The following is a 23,652-nucleotide window of genomic DNA, read 5'->3' on the forward strand; positions in this document are numbered from 1 at the left end:
TTGTTCCTGCCCTGGTTACCTGAGGCGGCCCATTGACCTCTTCATACAACAGTCTGTACAGAAGGCCTGCCCACACACATATGGACTTGTCTGCTGCCCCAGCGTGGTGTCACCTGCAAACCTGAAGGTGCACTTCACCAGTTATGGATAGAAATGTTAAACAGAGCAAACCTCAGTGCAGACCCTATGAGACCCCACAGGGCACCAGCATCCAAGCAGATATGGCCCAGTGACCATCACCTCTGAGCCCAACCACCCAACCCCTATTTCCCCTGCTGTGGGGTACCCACCCACATCTTGGCTACGGGGACATTGTGGGAAAGCACTGGAAGCCTTGCTGAAGTCAACCTAAGCAGCCCTTGCTTTCTGCGTGTCCACAAATTCAGTCAATTTATCACAGAAGGTAACCAGCTGACTCAGGCATCAGTCACTTTTGGTCAAACCACCACAGCAGTTCCCCATCACCTTCTTCTCCCTCATGTTCAGAAATGTGCTCCAAGAGGACCTCCTCCACAATTTTCCCAGGGACCAAAGTAAAGTTTGTCGGGTGATCCATCATTGGCTTTCTCCCTGTGGACAGAGTTCTCCTGCAGGACTTTTCTTGTTGAAGAATGGCCTTCCAAGCACATCAGCCAGCTTTCTTAGCACAGCTGGATGCAGCCCATGAGCTTATTGAGAGCTCACAAATAATTCTGGACTCATCTTCCTCTGGTTACCCTCCTGTGGTCGTCCTCCTTGCTCTTGAATCTCATCCTTAAGTACAGAGAGATACCTTGTTAATGAATACCAAGACAAAAGGCATTCCCTCATTAAGCCAGGCTCATCTGTCGCTGTGTGGGAGCCCTATGTGTTTGGGCTATTCTATCACAATGAGAATGAACTCCATGTCTTCCTCTTCCCTGTCTACCCATACTGTAGGGTTTTTACTCATCCACTGGTTACTTTGATATGAGCTTTCCCTTAGTCACTGTGGTTTTGTTTCCCCATCCATGTGACTGCCCTGTGGTGGGAGCCCTGACACCCTGCAATACTGTTCCTGGGGTCTCTTTTGCTCCCATTTCACAGCATCCTTTTCTTTCCACTCAATCCATCATCTCTTTACTAGTCTCTGGGTTGTCATCTGTCTTCCCTATTATTTCTGTTTAAAAGATTTCTCAGTGTGATTTAATCTTTCCACAGAAATCATACGTTCCACATTATTAACACCAAGGAGAGATTTGGGTTTTATACAGTTTCTTCCCTCCTACTGGGAGACTGCTGGAGATGTTGTTCCCCATATGAAGTCTTGTTTATGGCTTCTGAAGTCATGATGCCACCCTGTGTACAGCAGCAATATTTAGAATTTTAGAACAGATGCAAACTCAGTAGAGGAAAGACTGTGAGTAGTTGTTTATAGCTGATAAAACCTGACAATCATTTCCTGAAAACCTTCTGATTCTGTCATATTTTTGTGATTATAGTCTTGAAACTCTCAACCTTTCATTGCTGTGTGAATTTTTAATAGGTTCTGTAGAGGTTTGTATTTATAATCTCCTGTTTTCATAGTTTAAGCTTTTTAATTTCTTTACTTCTTTTTTTCCTGCTGAAATGGAATATTTATATGTATAAGTTCTTATTAAGAAGTGACATGAACAAATTTAAGTGCATATGCATAATTTTAAGGGCTTTGTAATTTAAAGTGTGGTCATTGCCATGATATTCTCATTTTTTTCTATATATAGATCCATGCACAGGATTTCTTTCCATGTATAGAAAATCTCATGAACAGCACTAATGAGTTAATTCTCAGTTTACTGCCAAGCTGGGGACTAAAGTTTTAATTTTGAAATTACACTTGCAGAAATCAAGTGTCAAGTATTACCATTAAAAATTTCCAATTTCATGAAACATCAGATGATGTTTTAGCTAAATCCCCTACTTACTCAAAGAATGTCAATAGAAAGTGTTCCAGTGGCCCAGCTGCCCCTACATAATCAGCTGGTTCTGCCTACTTTTGTCTTAGATCTGCAACTCTAGAAAATCTTGAACATTTCAGACTGCAGTCAGGTGGCTATTCTCACTAGAAAGTTATGCAACTACTATATCAAAACTCCTGTTTCATAACTTATGGAACCTCATAACTTGTGGAACCTGGGTTTTGGCAGTAACAAAGTCTTTTGAATGAAAATTTGAGTTGTTTTACAACCAGTCCCATTTTTCAAAAAAATTTATTTTTCTTTCTGACTTAGACATTACAGTTGCAGTAGAGGATTGGGAGGAAAGATCTGATCTAGCTTCCATTTTTGATTTTTCCTGTAATGTCTTTAGCTGAGTCAGGAAGTTCTCTTAGTGTTAAATCACTGAAAGTGCAGATTATACTCAAAATGTTGGAATCAACTTGAAGTAATCACACCAAGTGATTTCAGCAATGAACGTGCTTTTGTGAGTTCATGGATTTGACCTCAGCCTCCATGCTGTCTTACAGACTACAGAAATTTTCACCTACATTCATGCACACTCACAGCTACAGAAAAGACCTGTTTAAAAGCCTTTTGTGACCTGAAAAGTTTAACAGTCCTAATGTGAAATTAGAGGGACTCTGTTCCTGCCCATAAGAAGAGGATAAAGACTTGACACTGGAAGACTGAGATGAATATGTCTGAAGTTTGTGCAAGGTTATTGATTCTTCCCCTCTAATAAGCTGAATAAAGTCTGCAGAGTGGTTCAAATATACATATATCTGTACATATATATATGTATAGATATATATATATAAGTAGTTTCTGTTACCAAATGAAAAAATAACAAGAATTATTTCCAGTTCTAATAGTGTGCTGTTTGTTGTCAATTTTTTCATGAATGGAGTAGCTTATTTCAGGCAATAAATTGCTCCCACACTCTTTGTTATACTCCAGGTGTCCTGTACTCAAGCATGCTTTTATGGCCCCTAAGGAATTCTGATATATTTCTGTTACTTAACTGAATGAATACGGCAGCTCCTTGAATCATGCTCCCTATGCGAATTATGAACTGAGAACTTCCCTTCTGCTGCATTTGCAGGAAATCATTCCTGTGAGCAAACAAAAATCTGCAGAAAGTGATTACAACTAATATGAAAATAATGGGATTGTTTGAATAATAAGAGTAATTTAAACAATTGAAAATTTTTAGTCTTTGCTCCCGTGCCTTCCTGTGGAATCTCAGATTTATTTATTTAATCTCAGAAGAATGGGGAGGATTTATTTGTGTAATGTCTGCTGATGCTGTAACCACTAGTGCTAATAATTGTTGTTATTATATTAGATGGGTTGGTCGAGTTCTCCCTTCCTACTTGTAAGTTGTGGCACAGTCATCTGCTATCTCTTCCATTTTATCCTTTTGACCTCTGTATAATTAGATGGTCTAGGGTACTTAAATGAAAAATTACACCCATGCTGAGTGTAGAGAGATGGTGTGTTAGATCATAACACTGCAGTTACGTGAAATGGAGCAAGGCAGTTTAGTGATCCAGAGCTGCAGAAGGGGGCAATCCCCTTCACAGGCTTCTCTACACTAATGCTGCCTTTCCAAAGTTACCTGTTCTGGGAGCTTACCTCCTGCAGCTTCCAATTGCCATTGATTTTCTGGCTCTGCTCCTCATCAGACCCCTCCATAGGCTGGCACAGTTTACTAATGTATTAGAAAACTAACCCAGCTGACCTGCTTAGCAGAGTTTATTCACCAGACTTGTTAACAGGGATCTTCAGTTGAAGGAAGGTCAGTGGCAGGGGTTCACAACTGTGAACACTGGGAAGCAGGAAAGGAAGAAAGGGGAGGAAGTGGAAATGGATCCTTTCCCATGCAAGTAGCTGTGAGCTGGTAACCAACTGCTGATGGGCAATGTGGATTGGCTGGTGCAGGTATGGGGACAACCTGCTGCACCAGGGCCATACCTCCTCCAGTGGAGAGGTCATTACAAAGTGACTTTACATGGTAACATACAAATCAGTATTTAAATTTTATGTTGTGCCAGGACCCAGCAGCTGTGTTATAATCTATACTATATTATATCAGCCAGACTTGAATAACATGATGCCCTCTTAAAACTTGTGTGTGTTCTATACATCAAGTATCAGACAAGATTTCCAATGCTCCTCTGGTGTGCTTATTTCAATCCCAGGGAGAACTGAGGTTATACATCCTGCTGCAACATAATCAAGCAGTGAGGACTGAGGCAAAAAAATTAGGTTACATTGTGATTTATATCTCTGTCAGCCCAGTCTTGGTGTATCAGCTTGAGACAGTGATCACAAAAGGCACATTTTTCAGATGCTGTGATAAATATTTAGGACTGACATCATATCACCTTTATTTTCCTTGTATATAATTCTTTCTGAGGGGATAACCGTAATCTGAGTGCATCTCATTTCTTCTGTTTTGCTGGTCATTCTCCTGTGCACTGTTTCTTCTTTCTCTCCATGACCTTCTTGTTTGTGGTGTTTTGCAAAGTAAGGAAACACCATGGCTCTTCTTTATGTTCTACAGGGAATATACATATATTTTCTTTTTCTTGTAAAAACTTTTTCTTACTCAAAATAACTGCCTTTCATTATTTAAAATCTGTGGTAAAATGCATAAAGCACTTCACAAAACAAATAAGGCAAAATCTTTGCACTTCAGAGAGCACTATTTTATGATCTCCAATAAGCTACAGAAAATAAACAAAGGTGTTGTTAGTAGTGTACAGCTGTAATCCTACAGCAGTTCAGATTATTGTGAACTTCATCATTAATTTAAATTAATCAAAAATTAACTCCTATAGACTTATGACAGAATTCAGAGGAGACTAAATAAGTTTTCTTTCTTGGTTTTCTTAGAAACTGCGTAACAGGTTTGCTTGTGTAGGGCTAAGAGTTGGACTTGGTGATCCTTGTGGGTCCCTTCTAACTCAGCATATTCTTTGATTCTGTGATCTTCTTCAAGGACATAGAGGGATCGAGTATACCCCCCACAAGTTTGCAGATGACACCAAGCTTTGTCATGGTCAACACACTGGAGGGAAGGGATGCCATCCAGAAGGACCCTGACAAGCTTGACAAGTGACACCGTACAAACCTCTTGATGTTCAACAAGGCCAAGTGCAAAGTGGGTGCCAAGTGCCACCTGGGTCAGGGCAACCCCCAGTATCAGTACAGACTGAGCAATGAAACACTGAGAGCAGCACTGCTGAGAAGGGTTACTGATGGCTGCAAAATTGGACATGACTCACTGAGGCGTACTCACAGTCCAGAAAGCCAACTGTATCTTGGACTGCATCAAAAGCAGCATGGCCAGCAGATCGAGGAAGATGATTCTACTCTGATGAGACCCCATCTGGAGTACTGCATCCATGTCTGGTGTCCCCAGCACAAGAAAGATGTGAACCTGTTGGAGTAGGTCCAGTGGAGGGTCATGAAAATGATCAGAGAGATGGAGCACCTCTTCTACGAGAACAGTCTGAGAGAGCTGAGCCTGGAGAAGAGAAGGCTCTGGGAAAATCTCATTTCAGTCTTTCAGTACTTAAAGACAGTTTGTAGAAAAGATGGAGAGAGACTTTTAACTAAGGCCCATAGTGAGAAGACAAGGGAAAATGGTTTTAAACAGAAAGAGGGTAGATTTAGATTGGAAACAAGAAAGAATTTTTTTTATGAGGAAGGTGAAACACTGTCATAGGCTACACAGAGAAGTTGTTGATGCCCCATTCCTGGAAGTCTTCAAAGTCAGAGTGGGTGGGGCTTTGAGCAACTTGATCTAGTAAAAGATCCACCATGGCAGATGGTTTGGATTAGATAGATGATCTTGGAAGTTGAATCCCTTCCAGTCCCCACCATTCCATGATTCTGTGGTGCTTTCCTATAGAAAGAAAGATGGTAGTACAGCTACTTAATTTCCTGTCTTGCAGTAATCTTTACTTACTTTGAGATTTTCGAATCTGGCTGCGCATTAAGACCTAATTTAGATGCAGCCAACCTGGCAATATGAATATGCTCAGTTGACTTCTCCTTTCACTCACTCACAAGCTTCTCCCTCACTGCTCCTCATACCCATATTTTCCATTTCTCCAATGCCATGATTGCTAGGACTTTTGTCCCTAATCCTCTGCTCTTCTCACTGTGCTCTTGTCTTTTTAAGAGCCATCAAGCAGATCTGCTAACCGATTTTCTTTTCCCCATACTTTTTGAAATAATATAGATATGCTACTGAAAATAAAACATGGTCTCTGAACTCACATCACATTATTAAATAAGTTTTCTGATTTTACATTTGGCAGAAAACCTTAAAAAGTTTACCACATTTAATTTCAGAGTTTGTACCCAAATGGTCAGGGATGTTGACTTCAGTGCTAGGCACACTTAGAATAAGTTTACTTGCTTCTACTTTTGCATATTATTTGTTATAAATCTCTTTTTAAGTGAGATTCCTCTCTAAAAGAATAGCACAAAACAACCATGCATCAGGACTGCCTGTTGATCTTCATTTTCCTCTTTGCTCTGTAGGACATTAACAAAGTTGCCATACTTGTTTGAGTTTCTCTCTTCTTAAAGGCAGACGGAAAAAAACAGGAAGGAAACTGGAGGCAGGAAAGGGACTGTGTGGTCGTATGGGTGTGTGTCTGTTCTCTCTTTTGGCCTCAGTAACTTCTTCTGAAACAAAACTGTCCCTGGAAGGTGCAAATAGCACTGACTGGAAAGGAACTGTGAATGAAAAGCTGATTACAGTAAATCTCACTGGTTTTTGTACAGAAAGTAATATCTTACATTCTTCATGCATTTTTTGAACACGAAAAGACAAGTTAACCCTATAGGTTAACTCCAGCATGTTTTGAATGTATTTATTTGTTCATTGCAATAAATACTGCAGTTCTGATACAAAATCTGTTAAATAACTAACAATCATTTTATGTAAACCCACGTTTTGTAGAGAATGATGTCAGACAATGCTCCATTGTTTATTATAATGACAAATAAGATTATTTGAAAAATTTTAGAAAGAAATGAAGTCTCTTAGTTCTTTTTTCAAGCATACTGAATTTGAACTGGTTTTAATTTTTTTTTTCTTTTTTTTTTTCTTCATATGAAAATGTTTTCAGAAAAGTTTCTCTTTTTTGGCATATTATAGGTTTTCAAGCATGATTGGAATTCTGCACAGCATCATAGTTCTGATTTGCAAGTCCTCTTAGAGACACTATTCAACTGTAAATTAATTATGGAAAATAATGGGACTCTATAATTAAGATTTGGCAAAAGTCAGTAAGATTATTTTCTATTGTATTTTAAAACACTTTTTATATTAAATGAATATACTTGAAAAAGAGGGTTGTATTTTTCTGTGCCTGAATTTCTGAGTCATTCATATGCTGCTAAATAAGCTGCTGAAGTGTCTAGTAACATTGTGACTCTGGAAAATATGACCTTGACTGAAAAGGAGTCATTTTTTTCCTAAGTGTTCTGCTTCCTATCACAGTTGATACAAATCAGCAATAGAACAGCAACAGCACTTCTTGTTAGGCTTTATTAGCAATGGAAAGATACTCTTAACTGTGGAGTGTCAATCACTGAGTCTCAGCTCATTTCTGGTTCTTCTAGGCAATGTGGAGAAGCCAATCACTGTTGGTAGCCTTGCTAGCAATTTAAAAATATATCACAAAGCGGGTGCCTGTGTTTTACTGAAATCATTACAAGCTGATAAATCCATGTTTATTTGTCACAGTGAAAATAATGCACAATGATATTTTGTGAAATTAATTATTATTTTGTTTTAAACACAGATGTCTGAGGCATACTGACAGTATTATTAGCTTTTCAGACATAGTGACAAAAAAATGCAGCAGTAGCATAAAACCACTTATTTTTACTTATGCAAATGTTAAGCAGATGGCTCAGCTTCTTCTCTGTGATGGTTATGTGCTCTCTGGTTTTGACATTGTGCAGTGATAAAGACTACAGCATACATAGCACATAGATGTACCACCCTGCATTTTCACTCTATGCATGACAAGCAATGTGTGCATAAATAATATTAATAAAAACTGTTCTTAGTAAAATATTTTTTTATTGGTATTTAGTCATAAAACTTAAATGCATTGTTAAAAGTCTAACGTACTCATTTTTTTTACAGGAGACTAGACAAACAAAACCAATATTTTTGGAAAAGTACAAAGCCTACTAATTTATTTGCATTAAAGAATGCCAGTTAGCAGTTCTTTACCTAAAATTTTGTTTGTGATTCAAGTTCATCATGAATACTAAATGTGGTCACTCTTCTGTATGGTCTTTGCATGGATTCAAGTGTTGTCCTTAAGTCATCATCATCATGGCTGGGCTTCGCGAACAAAGATTTAGGAAGGCTCTATCCACGTTTGTTACAAGCACACTGGTGGCTAAAAAGGCCAATACAAGACAGGCATGTCCGATTGCAAAAGGCACAGCAGAAAGACTCCTTAGGTGGAATATTCTGCAAGGCATGACTCTTTCTGCGTTGTCTTTTCTCCTCAAGGGTGATCCTGCGTGTGTTCTCAAAGGCATCAGCAGCGTTATAGATGGTGTGTCTCCAGGCCTCCCAATTGGAGGCCAGAGTAGACCAGTTATGTTGATCAATATGGCCAAGGCTGAGATGTTGTTTCAGGGAGTCCTTGTATCTTCTCTTTGGGGCTCCTCTCTTGTGGCAGCCAGTGGCAAGTTCACCATAAAGTAGGATCTTAGGGAGGCGATGGTTGGTCCTTCATCCTGGAGATGCCCTGCCCAGCACAGCTGTGTTCTCAGCAACATGGCCTCAATACTTGTGACTGCTGCTTGTTCTAGAACAGATGTATTGGTCACATAATCTGACCAGTGGATGTTTAGGATTGTTGTCCCTAAGTATTCAGATATGAAAAATGTGGAGAATACTAGCCTGTTCCTCCCAAAATGTTCCAAGTATGTAAAAACTCTTAGGACTCTTTGCAGGGAAAGGCCGCAAAATTTAGTTTTCAATGTTTCTTGAAATAGCTGCAACAGGTTATTTCTTCCAGGGTTACTTCTGCATGTTTTGCTACAACAGTTGAAATCAATAAAAATATTTTTAAAGGTAATCACTACTTTTCTGTGTCCTGACTGCAACCACCAAACTCTTCCTTAGGCCATATTTCTTTCTCCCCTCCAATGGCTACAATATCTAGATGCTTTTAAAATGAAAATCTTGTTTACACACCAGTTCCTGCTTCCAGTTGTTATTTTTCTAAGGCATGAACCCTCTTAAATATCACCTGGTTCATCTACTTTTATGGGAAAGAAATCAAACGACCAAGTTTAAATGGAATATTAACTTGGAATACCATCTGCTAAATCTTATATTAAAATGCTTTATTCTGTGCCTAGTGTTGCAAACACTTATTTTAGACTGCTGATTTCATTCCAGAAAAAAATGAAATCTACTAATGCTTTAAATCATTGGAAGCAAATATTCACATGATTTGAAGTAAGTTTAGCAAAGCCAAATGACATGAAAAAATTGATATGTGCAGATCAAGGAAATCATATCACTTAAGGAGTTATAATTCTTAATTTTATTAAACCTAATATTATTAACTTTTTTTTCTGCTTGAAAATTTCAATTGTGATTACCAAATCTTTTTCTAATAAATATCATTGCACCTAACATATCCTTTTTTAAAGTCAGTCTTTACAGTTATATACTGTAAAATATGCACTTCTGTTGTGAACATTTGGAAATGGTAATCCTTTTTCAAAGATATGGTTGTGGATTTTTTAATAGAGAATAATTTTTGTCAAATCAGAGTAATTCTTTCTTGAAAAAATTAAAATATGTCAATCCATTATTATTCTGAGCTTTCCATGCTAAAATTTAGATTAAATACTTATTAACTCATTTTAATTGGAATACAAATACTTTAATTCACTGAATTAAAATGAACATTTCTTTTTACATAACCCAACTGTTAGTTTGTATTTCCCACTGTGAGGGCAATCCAATTCTTATTTGGTTGTGTTCCAGAAGTGAATAGATTACTTTTTGGACTACACTTGCCTTTAGATAAATTTGTTTCATTATAGGAGTTAAATGGCTCTTAGTACCTAATGGAGGGCAGTCAAATGTCTTGCCCACTGAAAAGAACAGGAAACAAGATCAATACAGGACTAAGAACATCGTACAGTTTTTAAAGAAAAAAGATTTCATTTTAATTTAGCACTGGCAGCTGATGTTGATGACCTGAAAGGAAACATAATTTTTTGGTAAAAGTTTCATCTTTTTGTACGAAAAAGAGTAATCACACTTCCTAATAGTTTTTTGGCACTGTTTTTTTTCTTTTTTTTTTTTTTAATTTATTTTAGAGACACCATTTGCAGTTAAAAAATAAATTCTTCAGTTCTATTGTAAGCTGCCATAGAGTTCATTTTGTTTCTCTTAGCTGCTGATAAATTTGGATAAGACTGTCATCTGCTTACTAACATTTTTTTAATAGCTCATGCCTATCCACTGCGTTTTTCTTTTCTCCCGTAATTTTGGGAGAAAGCAGAGACTGTAGCTATGGAGTCAGAGCCCATCAAGCTTCATATTGCAAGAACCAGCTTAAAAATTATAGTGGGTGTCAATCTCTATGGTATCACAGGGTCTATAACATGCAAAACTTTTTCTGTACCAGTTGGTGTCATTAAAAGTCTACAAATCTGTCTCAGATTATAATCTCAATTTCATAGCCTTCTTTCTAAAGTCAGGGAATGTGACTGTGGATTTGGTGTAGTGATCCTGTTTCCACTAGGCTTGAAAACTATAGTATTTTTCAGACCTGTTCTGGGAGTCTATTTAATCTGTAAATTCAAAGGGACTTTGAGCAATTATAAGAAAGACTATAATTGCTGAGAACTTGCTGAAAATACTGGAAGAAAAATTCACAAGTAGATAATCCCTAGTAGAAATTATGTTAGTATTTAAAAGAAATGGAGACGGTCTTAGGCTAGCATAGAATAGAAACTCCAGCATTTCATGTTAGTATCTGAGTCCAGCAGAATTAAACTCATGTTCATGCTATGTTATCCTAAAGGTAATGAACATAAATGGAAACCACAAGGAACCCACACTGTGCACTGCAGAGATGATCAAAACTGTGCCAGTTTTGAACCTGTGCCAGCCTCTTGCAGGAATGTGAGGAGTGTACACATCATAAACACCAGGGAATTTGCAGGAACTGTATTACTGAAAACACAGAGATCTCATATGAATGGAACCTCTGCATATCCCAAACAGAAAGTATATTCCCTAAAACAGCACCTGGAACACTGGTAAGTGGTAGAGATTCCAGAGGAATTAACTCAAACCCAGTGTACCTGCAGTAACAAATCAGTCAAGTGGTTAAGTGACTCTGCCTAAAGCCTTTCCATCCATGTCAGGATTCCCATGTCTTCCTTATCTGACAAGACTGTGAAAAATATCTGCATCCAAAGTGACTGCTGTGAGTTTTTGAGTAGAGGAAAAATGTAGCTATCTTGTTTCGCAAACAGAGTTCACTCCTAAGACAATATTTGCTACTGATTTTGCCCTATGTTGCAGACAATAAGCACATCCCTGGTGTAAATGTACATGAAAGCTTTTAGTCTACATGATTCCTGACATTTCAGATTATTGGCTGCAATAAAATATCTTTCTGTGGGAAAAAAATATTAAAAGCTAGAATTTGTGAAAGTTTTTCTATATGGTCATTTTTAGGTCCAAAATGTCATAATACATATTAGAAACCTTATGAAAAACCTTTAGTTTGTCAAGAAGGGAGATGTGCATATATGTAGAAGTCATGGAGAAAGATTTTATGATCTGCTTTGGAAGTATTTATAGTGAGAGCTTTTAACCTGTGTGAAGAGAAGAAGAGGGTTTGTAAAAGCCACTCAGGGAAATGAGTTCAATTTTTTTGGGCAGTTACAGTTAATTCTTTGAAATAATGTGCTTTAAATAGCCTCAATATGTTTTCTGAATGTCTGAAATGATGAACAATAATTGGAAAAATAAATCACTACTCCAGATATTATCAGTGGTGTGGGGTCAATTTTCTTTATTTCCTTGGAGTATTTATCAGCTGAATTAAAGCATTTTATATTTCATCCAAAATATCAGCTCAGCATCTTAGTAGTATCTCAGATACCATTTAGGTGGAATACATTTCTAATTCCTAGTATGTTCGCTGAGATTACACACACTGTACTCACAAACACAGGCTACTTTAAGTGTATATTTTTCTGTTTTGGATGCCCAGATGGCATTCTGTTTGCTTTGGGGTAAATTCATGAAATGAAGCATCTGGAGTTTAGAGTGTTTTGATTTGCTTTGCTAGCTTCACCAAGCTCTGACTATATTACAGAATATTTGTTGCTAGAGCTCTTACCCTCAAAGTAATGTTGCCAAAGGGTAAGGAAATCATAAATGTGTTGGTACTCCTTTCCAGATTACAATTCTGCTAAGATTACTGCAAACCTTAAGTGCAAGAGCGCAGTTTACCAACCTGAAGATGAATGCCATGTGTTTTATAAACACAGCCCTCTAAAATGAAGCAAGTCTGCACTTCAATCACCCATCAAGTTACAACTGCAAGGTCAAACAACGCTTTGCTTAGTGTAAGAACATTCATAAAAAATTGATTTAGTTATAGTGACAGTTCCATGTTCTCTTTTATATTGCAAAAAGATATGAATTACATTACAGGTAAATTACAGCTGTAAAATGTAGTAACTCTTATGTATCCATGCTGGAGATTTATTTTATAGGTGTAACTTTTTAAATTCAGGCTCCTGTTTCTGTATATGACTATGAATAGGGATAAATCTTGAGTATGGAAGAGAAAGAGGAAATCTCAGAGGCAACTCGATTTTGTTTCAGAGTAAGCCAGAGAAGCAGTAAACTAAGTAATTCCTTCATTAGTTCTTCCTCCTTTGGTAATCCCCACGAATTTTAGCAGCACTTGTCAGGCCATACCACTGGCACTGAAACTGCTCTGTATATCCATGGCTAAAGTAAATAGCATATTTCTTATCTTTTCCAGGCATAGAAATGATGCAATGCCACTTTGAGTAACAAAAGGTTAAACATGCTTGCCCACCAAAGCTAACACCATACCTTAACTCTAGGATTTGTTGTCTCATGTTGATTGTTGTAACTATGTACTAGATCTGTTTTAGGTGGTGTTGAAATTAAACTTTTCTTTTTCCTATTTTTTTTTTTTTTGGTCATGAACTTATCCTTACATTCTTGCAGAAAGTTAACCTTGGTTTTGAATGGCCAAAACCAAAATACTCATTTTTCCACAAGAAATTAGCATTATGTCTTGGAAAGCAATGTTGCTATTGTAAATAATAGAGACAAAAAAAAAGGAATGGAACGCACCTGAAAAACAGAGATTATGCCCACCTGTAGAAAATACAAGAGTACTATCAGACTTATTCTCTAACAAGTTCATGTTTTTCATCTGTTCTTGTAATTTCTCATCTCTTCCTGTCCTAGCATGTACCTGATTGAAATGGGAAACATTCCTGTAAAAAAGGGCTTATTTGTTCACTTTGTCACAACAAATCGTTTTTGCTGAACTGGCAAGGAAAGATTATAAAATGGGATGTTGCAGCAGTCTATTATTACATCCTGTAATTTCATTAATTCCTTTTTTTTCTGTTAAAGACTGATTTCTTTGAACTAACTATCATGCAACAAAATAAAGCAGTCTGTTAAACTTCATGCAATTGACACCTACAGTTAACAGTGATAGTTGAGTGTTAAATGGTGCAAGTGGGTACTGAGCATTCTAGATGTTTGGGTTGTGTTTTTTCCATTCAGTGTGACATGTCTGAACTGTGTCTCTAGCTCTGACAATTTTGAATTGTTGTCTAATGTAGCTTTATCAAGTCTTGGTTCATAAAAGACTGTGTGTCTTCCCACTATCCATGATAAAATGAGATGATTTCTGATAAGAGATTGATGTAATAATTTCAGCTACTGTAACCACTTATTCCTAAATGTCTCCAAAATTTTGAACAAAATTAAGAGTGGTTCTGAGAACAGTGGTCACCACGGAGTATTCCACAACTGTAAGAGGGCACATCTGTTGTGTTTTGGGTTACAGATTATTGGAAGTAAGTTGATAATTTCATTGTAAGAAATATTCAGAATATTTGTCTGTCCTTAGGAAGTTCTTAATAGCTGATGTGTAACACATCAAACAGTGTTTCATCCACCATGCAAGGAGGTGGGATGGGATGGCTGAGAGATTTCAGTAAGAGACATATGCCTATATTAGTTACCTTTACGTTTGGAATATCACAGATTAAAATAAAAACCTAGAGATGATACATGTGTATATATATATATATATATATATATAGTCAAGACATAACAAAATTGCCTTCTGGTTTTCCAGAAATATATAACAAGATTTTGGTAGAGGGCTGTAAACCTGGGAGCTCTTGAGAGGTATCAAGAGGAATCAAACTAACAATTGTGTAGTCTTTATGGAGGAATGCTCTCAGCTGCAGAGAACAAGGACTGAAAGGAGAGAGTCAGGTGATTATCTGATTAGCTTTAATCAAGTCACACTTTGACATTTATCCTGAAGTGAAGGGTTTTTGCTTTCATGTCTTTTTAAGTTTAATTTTGCATCTTATTTTTGACATTTTGATAGTGACCAATTATTGTGATTTCCATTGGAAAAATTAGTAAATTTCTAAAGTCATAAAACAAATGTTTGGGAGTACTGATTTTAAAAAGACCATAAGCTAATTCACATCACTTTCATCTGTAATGGTTCTTGAACATTTAAATTAGTCAGAATTCATTCTGATTGAAGGTTCTGTGATTATGAAAAATGAAGAGAATGACAGAATTTAATTATTTTTTTTGCAGAATGCCTCCGTATTTTGACTTTGAACAAAAGCATCAATAAATTTGTATGAGTTCTGTGGAAAGGAAAAGAGATAATATATCATTTGGCTTAAAAAGTCTGCAATTGTTTAGTTTTCAAAAATCTCATGCATAATCATTCAAATAGAAAATGGAGTAATGGATGATTATATAACTCGAGTCTATTTAAACAGGGAAATTTTACCATCTTTTTTCCATTTTTCTCATGATTTTAAACTTGAAAACATTGCCTTTGTTCACTTTTGATCACTTGTGATAACAGAAATAAAGTGAAGAGAGATGTACATTTTAGATCAGATTATAAAATATAAACCCAAGACTATATCCAGTTTCTACTGATTAAATATTGGAAATTATTGAAAAGATCATGGGAGATAAGTTTTACAAGTCTTCAAGAGTATATAACCCAGTGCCCTCCCCCAGTGCTGCCTCTGGCTATATATGTGTGAATTATCACAGATGCTTACCCATGTTTCATGATGACAGAAACACTGGATGTGCCATAGCTGCCACAGCTGTTATATTTCAGTGCTAAAATATCCCTAGGATTTTTCCATAGGAAGTTTAACCTCTTCTGCAATTTAAACTCAGTACATTCAGTTGTGTCAATTTTAACATCTGATTTTTCTATTTCCAGTGTTTTCTTGCATATTATTCTGGAAAGCTAAAATGTAATTACATATCTAGAGAGTATAGTATGTCTTTTAACTCTACATAGGAAGCAGTGGATATTTCAGTAAAATGTCTACCCTCACAAAGCTACACTTCCACTGTCTTGATCTGAAACTCCTCTTAGCTGGGGAGAGTGGAATGAAGTCAGGAGAAGAAAGAGGTGCCTATGGGTTACAGTTAGTCTGGCACAACTTATCAGCTGTACTAAAAGCAGCAAAGTTTTGGAAAGTTTTATTACCTATTCCTAAAGGTGACTCTCAAATGTCTTGTTTGAAGACCTCAGTGTGCAGGAGACATTTTTGAATTAATTTCTTCAATACCAAGTTCTTTCTTTCAGGGAGAGTGTGATATTTGTGTCCAACTTGGTTAAGTTTTTTATTAGCTAGTTCATATAAGTTTTTAAAAAACTGGCTCAAAGCTGGCTGAACATGAGCCAGCAGTGTGGCCGGGTGGAAGAAGTCAAACAGCATCCTGACCTGCATCAGAAACTGTGGCCAGCAGGACCAGAGCAGGGGTCATCCCCCTGCACTCACCACTGGTGAGGCCCCACCTCAACATCTGTGTTCAGTTCTGGGCCCCTCACTAAAAGAAAAACATTGAGATGCTGGAGTGTGTCCAGAGAAGGGCAATGAAGCTGATGAAGAGTGGCTGAGGCAGCTGGGTTTGTTAAGCCTGGAGAAAAGGAGGATCAAAGGGTATTTTATCACTCTCTACAACTACCTGAAAGGAGATTATAGTGAGGTGCAGCCTCTTCTCTCGGATAACAAGACAGGATGACAGGATATGGCCTCAAGTTGCACCAGGGCAGGTTTAGATTAGATATTAAGAAGTTAATTTCTTCATGGAAAGGATGATCAAGCAGTAGAATAAGTTGCCCAAGGAAGTGATGGAGTCACCATCCCTGGAAGTGTTCAGAACGTGTGTGGATTTGATATTTGAGCATATGTTTTAGTGGAAAACATGGCGGTGCTAGATTAATTGTTGGATTTGATGATCTTAGAGGGTCTTTTCCCCCTTCTTAACAGAAGGGGGAGAAAATTAGATAAGAAAGTTTATGGGTTAAGCTAAGGTCCAGGAGATCACTTACCACGTATTGTCATGAGCAAAGCAAATTCAATTTACAGAAACCTAATTTAATTTATTGTCAATTAATAATAGAGTAGATTGATAAGAAACAAAAACAAAGTAGAAAACACCTTCCTCTCATCCTGCACTGCACTCCTCCACCTTTTCAGTCTTAAAGTCACCTCTGTGATGCCCAACTTATCTACATTCAGTGTTATGTCTAAAAGTTGCTGTGTGTTTTGACATTTCTTGTGATTTCATCATAAAGATAAATAAACTGTCTAGGAATGATTTCTTTCTGTCAATAGAACATTTCTTTTGTCATTCTTATGCAACAGGTTGTGCAGTATCCTAGTGGTTCTTTCTTTCTGCTTTCTTGTATCATCAGTTATTTTCGTTTCTTCAACAAATAATTAATAGAAGATAGCATTTGAATTTCAAAATATTTCACTCTGTCTCCGGTAGATGCAAAAATAAAAGCAGTACAATCAGATTTACACATGAATATGAGTTTTCATCAAGAAGAAAATGTTTAAGTTTTTCCATGTCTGGAGTCTGGAGTATTCTTATTTCAGGAAAATAATGGAAATCTAAAGTTTTTATTCCATGACAATTGTTAAAAAAATTCCAAGGCAAATTTTCCGCCTGCACATCTTAATCTTCTCACTTACACAGTGGGGTGAGGGTGGAGGGTACTGGTGTATTATTTGGTGGGGTTTTTTTGTGATACAAACATAACAGGTCCTACAGAACAACAGAAAGCCAAGAAAATTGCATAAAGAAGGCCCAGAAGCCCGAGAGCTGAATTTGTAGAAAATTTTCCTAATCTATCCCCTCTCTCAAACTAATTATTTCAAGGGTAGAATATTTTCAGGTACATCCCATTGTGACCGGCATTGCAAAAAAAAAAAAAAACCAAACCAAACCAAAACCAACAAAAAAACCCCAAAAGAATTGCATATGAAAGTGAGGAGTTGGTTTTGTTTCTTTTTCTTTTTTTTTTTTTTCCCCCCACTAAAGAAGCTGATTGAAAATGACCTGCTAGGGAGATAATAGAGAACTGTTGCAAATCTCATGCCAAAATTACTTCTTTGGCAAATGGGCAACCCAACTTCTTCTCTAGGGAAGCAACTGTGTTTAGTGGAGATGGTACTCTCTGGAGTACTGGCAGCTCATTGCTGCCTTCCAAGGCTCCTTCAGCAAATTGCATAAATTCCTTATGTTGCAGTTTCATTTTGCAGTTCAGCTATTGGTCCATCTACCTTGTCCATGACAAACATGTACAGTATAATATCATATAAATAATATATACATATAAAATATAAAATGATTGAATTAACTCACATGTTTGTAAACCACATAGCAAGTTAGTTGACTGAGAATTGGATAAAACATTATATTTCTTCATGAAGTTTGTATTTACTTGCAACGTCTGATCTTTCTGATAATTGCAGTGTTTTTATTATATGTTATTATTATTTATATTATATTCTACAAATATTTTAACTCATATTTTTTCATTCTGTTTTATTTAAGGGGTTTTTTTACCAGAATAATCTCTGTCAGATCAAAATGTCATTTTTATAGACACGCAAAGTTGTCTTTTTCAGCCATTGTGGAAGATCTTGGAAAAGTCATTTCTATGTGGCAAGATGAATAATTTTCTTGTTTTGGTTTGTTTTTCTGAAAAGTGTATGGAGGACATGTTGATCAGAAGAGTCCATGGTATTTTTTTCAGATTAATTTTGAAATAGTACAGTCACTACTAATCTTTGACATCAGTGCAGTTCTGGATTATCATATAATCTGTGGTCCTTTCAGGCATATTCTTGCCCTGAAACACACACAGTTCAGAACTTTTGTTAACTCCTCAACCGTAAATGTCTAAGACAGCTGTTTTTTCTTGTGTCCTGGTTAAAATAAATGTAAAGTTCATATTTTAATTCAATATGGTAACACAATACCATTCTCAAAATCTCCTTTCTTACTGCAGAGTTGGAGACACTGATGGAGAAAGCTGTGGAGGTGCTGAAATCCAGTACCAGCAGAGACAAGTAGTTAATCCTACTACTGAAGAGAATTTTTTTTCTTTGTCTCTATTCTGGGTTTAGAGCTTTGTCAGCTTCACCTTCAGATCCTTTAGTAAATGTCTGTCTAATCTACTGTAGGCAACACAGTTGCCTGCTCCCCTTGAGTACCAGTGAGTGCACACTATTTTTTGGTGTTATTAGGACGTTTCAGTAGCCTCTAACCCTATTCATCTCAGCAGACACACTTATGGCTCTGACAATCTTTTCCATTCCTTTTTGGATAAGAGCTAAATATCATTCTAAAATATCTCAAGGCATTTCACTGAAAACATCACTGTTTCAAAAAGCTCAGTACAACTGACAAGACTAAATATATTTTCCTCTTTTTGTTTTCTAGTAAGTGAGCAGTGGAGCTGGAAAACTTGGCAGAACTCTTTGTCTTTCCTGCTTGTATCTGTGGAAACTGGTTTGCAAGGTAAATGTTCCATTTTAATTGACTATTATTGTATACTATTATAGTTTCAGGTGTCTAAAATGACCTCATGATACCTCTAGGTTTTAAAGAAAATGCCCATGCTTAAGCTTTCACCTACACTTTCAGCAGTGAATTGTATTAGAATACTCTTACAACTTAAAATAAATTCAATTAGTTCCTTTGGGTCCATTAACAAATACACCTCCCTCTCAAGAAGAAAGTAAATGTGTGCCAAGATCTAGGTTATTTGTGAGTTTCTGGGCTATTGCTCCAAAATTGCCATCAATCTGAGTGAAAGAACAATTAAAATGGACGTGAATGCCTTTATTATGTCAAGATGTAGTCTCTGTATTCTGTTATATATTGGTGATGTGTTTATTGATGGTTTTATTAGAAGGAAGCCTGAAGGTGATTCTTGAGACCCCTAGCTATATTTGCAGTCTTGCTGTACAGTTTTTAAATTGAGAGATTCTTATTTTTGCTCTTAAACATAGGTTTTAATAATGATATTGGAAAGGTAATCATGTCACATATTTGGACAATTTAGTTTTCTAGAGTTTAAAAATACATCAGGGAAACTGGCTTGTTTTGAGGATTAATCACGTTACCACGAAAGGCTGCTGGTTCTATCAAGAGAATTATGTCCCTTAATACCTTCCTCAGCTTTGGCTAAGGGTCTAGGCTCAATATTACTCTTTCCTTTGACCCTTTCCTTGTCCCATCCCTTAATTTTATCTTTGAAGTTGCCTTAGTTGTCTGGAGGAAAGAATATTCGTCTCTAGTCATTCTACCATTGAAAATGGCTTTTTTAGTCACGGTGAAAAAAAGAGTTTTCAAAAACTCTCCTCTTATATGTCGTAAAGAATTGAACCACAAGCTATGCAAAAGCTGCTCCAAATGTGTGCTTTTAAATGCTGAGCAGAAGAATTACCCCCTCTTGACAGAAGTGCCACTATTAGCTGTATGTTCAAAGTGGAAAATTGGCCCCTTTGAAATATAAAATCAGCATCCTTCCTGGCACCTGAAATGGGGGAGTGAATGTTCTACTCTTCAGCATTTGTTTAACGAGCTGAACTCCAAGGCCGTGCATTTTAATATATTGTATTTCTTAAGCAGGGTGAGGAGAAAAAAAATGAATCAGTTTTTGCTGTGAGTGAAACCATGCTATGAGATGGTGAGTGCTGACTGTAAAAAAAAAAAAAAAGAAGTAGCAGCATTTCTTTCAGGGCTCCTTCTGAGGATGGAAGCCATTTGTAAATACAGAAAAAGGATGACTGGTGTTAGGAACTGCCTTTAAGGTGAGGGGCTAATATATCCTTGGGGCAGATTAGAGTGAAACAACACTGAAAGATCAGTGTTTATAGGAGTATATATATATATATATATATATATATATTTGTCCTGATAACTCCCCAGGGGGGACGTATTACAACTGAGTGTAAAGGAGGACATTCCCATAATAAAAAGCACTATCCTGCCTCCACAGCATCTGCTTCTAGTCAGCCTTCTCTCTTATCTGTCTCAAAACCCAGCTTGTAACCTCCTGTGGTGGGTGCTCACCCCTTCTCTCTTATGCGGATCAGAGGTTTTATCACCACACACCCAAATCCTCCTCCTTCCCTCTGGGTGAGGGATGCAAACCTGGCCCCAGCAAAGCACCCTGCTGCCTCTGCAAATGGCCCATTGTTTGAGTTGTTAATCAGTCTCTCACAGCTGGTCAGTCTTGCCACCTCTCTTTTATCTACTAGAAATAGTAGAATACTTCCAGTTGTGAGGAAGAGCCCAATCACAATTATTTTCCATGCAGACGCTTAGGCAGTGAACAATCAGACTTGCCAGAAAAGTGTGGGTGGTGTTGCATTTCAAAGTGGTGCTGGTGCAACTCCCCAGGCTTCATGTTGTGTTACATGGGTCTCTTCTATTTGAGTTTGCAAGTCCAACAGAAACGGGGAATCAGAAGTCTGATGGCTAAAGCCACAATTTTACAAGAACTTAATCACAATTTTCATGATTATGTTGCATTGTGTTTAATGAAAAGTTGGGCATGTACTTAAACACTTGCAGAATTGGAATATATTTGGCTCAATGGCAGCTAAAGAAGTGAGATTGAAAATTATGAGTAAAATTTCCAAAGCATCTATGTGTGACATAGCAGCAGGCATGAGCCGATTTTTCTGTGTCATGTGTGATAATTTGGTATCTTAAGCAAGATAGAAATGACAAAAAATTAATACAATGTTTTAAAATACCATTTACAAAGAATATTTAATTTTATTCCAAAATACTCTTATGATGATTTTTTATCCACAATAACCACCTCTGACCTAGTGAACTTCCTTTGGCTGTATGTGAAATTAAATCTGAAGATGCTAGTGATTCTAATGAGTTATGTGCAATTTTTGACATTGACATTTCAATAGCAAAACACCATTATTGAGTTTGGAGTTAGCAATAGGTTACTGCCAGTGAGAATAGATTAATCTGTCTTTATGACGATGATGTTGTATGGGGTAATGAGATGTTTTTAATCAGCCAAAAGGGTAGGTTTAGAGTTGTAATTTGAACATTGTATTTTTAAAAACTTTGGAGAATTATTGTGAAGTAAATTGCCTTTTATTCTGTCTTTTGTTTTCCTCCTTCTGAAAAGATCCATTACTGCCTATTTAACTTGTTTTCCTAGTGTTAACCAACACTGCTGTAAGAACTGATTTTTACCCTCAGTTTCAGCCTGCCAGGGTGTCAGGTAATATTTGTATTACCAGATATAGCCAAACATTGTATGAGTGCAATGCTTGTCTAGAAATAATTAACTATTATTCTAAAGTGTTCTATATTCACTTATATTTCTGATGCTTAAGGATCTCTATTTCTTGAGTAACTTCCCTGAATGTGATATATTGAATTGGTATATTGAGGAAAAAATGCATCTCTTTAACAGTCCTAGAGGAGAAAACAAAAAAAAAATTCTAGATGATTGTAAATTTTTTCTGCTCTTTATTATATGAATCTAGATTTTTAAAAGTACTTATCCAGGGGTGTGATAGTCTAAGTAGTTAAGGTTTCTCATATCTCTGAGCGTACCAGGTCTGCTTGCCTAAATATAAGTCAAGGCTATCACAACTGCTATGCTTTTGAGACAGGAAGCTACTGTTCTCAATTCTGAAAGGGAAAATTTGAATAGTTGTGTTGAAATTACTATAAGTACATACAATATGATATGCAAATAAAAAGAGTAAATCCCCTCGGGTTTAAAGCATCTAAATTTTAATCCACATGGTTGAATAATCTCTGACAATTCAGTCTAGTACCTTCAAAAGTAACAGGTGACTTCAATCAGATCATACAGCCTTAAGGGATCTGATTTTCACTAAATTCTGACCATTCCTTTTATGAAATTCAGGCTTTTTCTAAATTCAAAATACATACCCGTAAAGTCACTTAGAGAGATCTTTGCTTACACTGGATCTGCAAGACTTGCTGATTCTTGAAACTGCCAGAATAAATTAAAAGAATCCATTTCATCCTTTCGGGGTGTTATCTTGAGCTGTTATGTATGCAGTCCTCTGCATATATTTCTCTGAGTTGTAATTAGAGTTATATTCTAATTGCAATAGGACTTTAAGTAAGTGTTAGGATTTATTTGGGAGTCCTTAAGTTTGCTGAATATGAGTGTTGATTTTCCAGATGAAATTCAGAAATAAGTTCTGGAGTATGGACTTGAGGGATATACACTCCAATAGAATCAAAAAATGTTTAAAACCGATGTACAGCAAATAAGACCTTTCTCTGGAGAGATGTGCAGTTCATTCAGTAAAGACACTCCAGTTTCTTCCCCGATCTCTCCAAACATTAAGGTCGTGTCTACATTTACAGGGACCTAGAATTGTTGTTTGGAAAATAGAAATTTAATCTCAGTGTTCTTTGTTTTAGAAAAGTAAGAATGTCAAGCAGAGCTGAACAAAAATCTTAGAGAAACAGTCTGCTGGAAAAAGGAAAGCTACAATCCACAAATAAAATGGCGTTTTCTTTATGGGTGGAAATGTTGCAAGACTTTGTCACACAGCTACTCTGAAGCTACTTCCTATGTTTTGCAGAAGATAAAGATGCCATAAGAAAAATTAGATCTGTTGTTTCCTTTCAGTATCAATGCTTCCATTTTCTGTCTTAAGCAATACACCATTTAAAATTGTATATCTTCCTTGAAACAATGAATTCAGTCCTTCTTGACTTTCCTTCATGCCTCACTCACAGTTCTCCTGTGCAGCTTTAAATCTTTCCAGTTTGCATTTTCATCATTGCAGCCCAATCTTTGGTATGGAATTTTAAAATGAGAGCTCATCATAGTAAAGTACTGTGCTGCATTTCATTAATCAGAAAGTATATGAGCAGGAAAAAAAGCAATAACTTTGTATACTATTACTGTCAATACAAGGGTGACACTTGAGCTACCACAATAACAAGAGGTAAAAGGAGACTTTAGCAAGATAATATATGTAACTGTTTAAAACTGAACTGAGTGGG

General features: G+C 36.6%; 1 protein-coding gene across 3 annotated transcripts in view; it reads left to right on the forward strand.

The window, feature by feature from the left end:
• LINGO2 (leucine rich repeat and Ig domain containing 2) overlaps positions 1-23,652 on the forward strand; it is a 479,491-nt gene that overhangs the window by 153,996 nt on the left and 301,843 nt on the right. For all 3 annotated transcript variants that reach the window (XR_007907985.1, XM_051809028.1, XM_051809029.1), the window contains exon 2: positions 19,054-19,131. The gene's annotated coding sequence lies outside the window, so the exon portion shown is untranslated. The remainder of the gene's footprint in view (positions 1-19,053; positions 19,132-23,652) is intronic.

This window comes from Manacus candei, unplaced genomic scaffold (assembly GCF_025592945.1).
Source record: "Manacus candei isolate 608988 ecotype Guabito, Panama unplaced genomic scaffold, ASM2559294v1 h1tg000074l, whole genome shotgun sequence".
NCBI lineage: Eukaryota > Metazoa > Chordata > Aves > Passeriformes > Pipridae > Manacus > Manacus candei.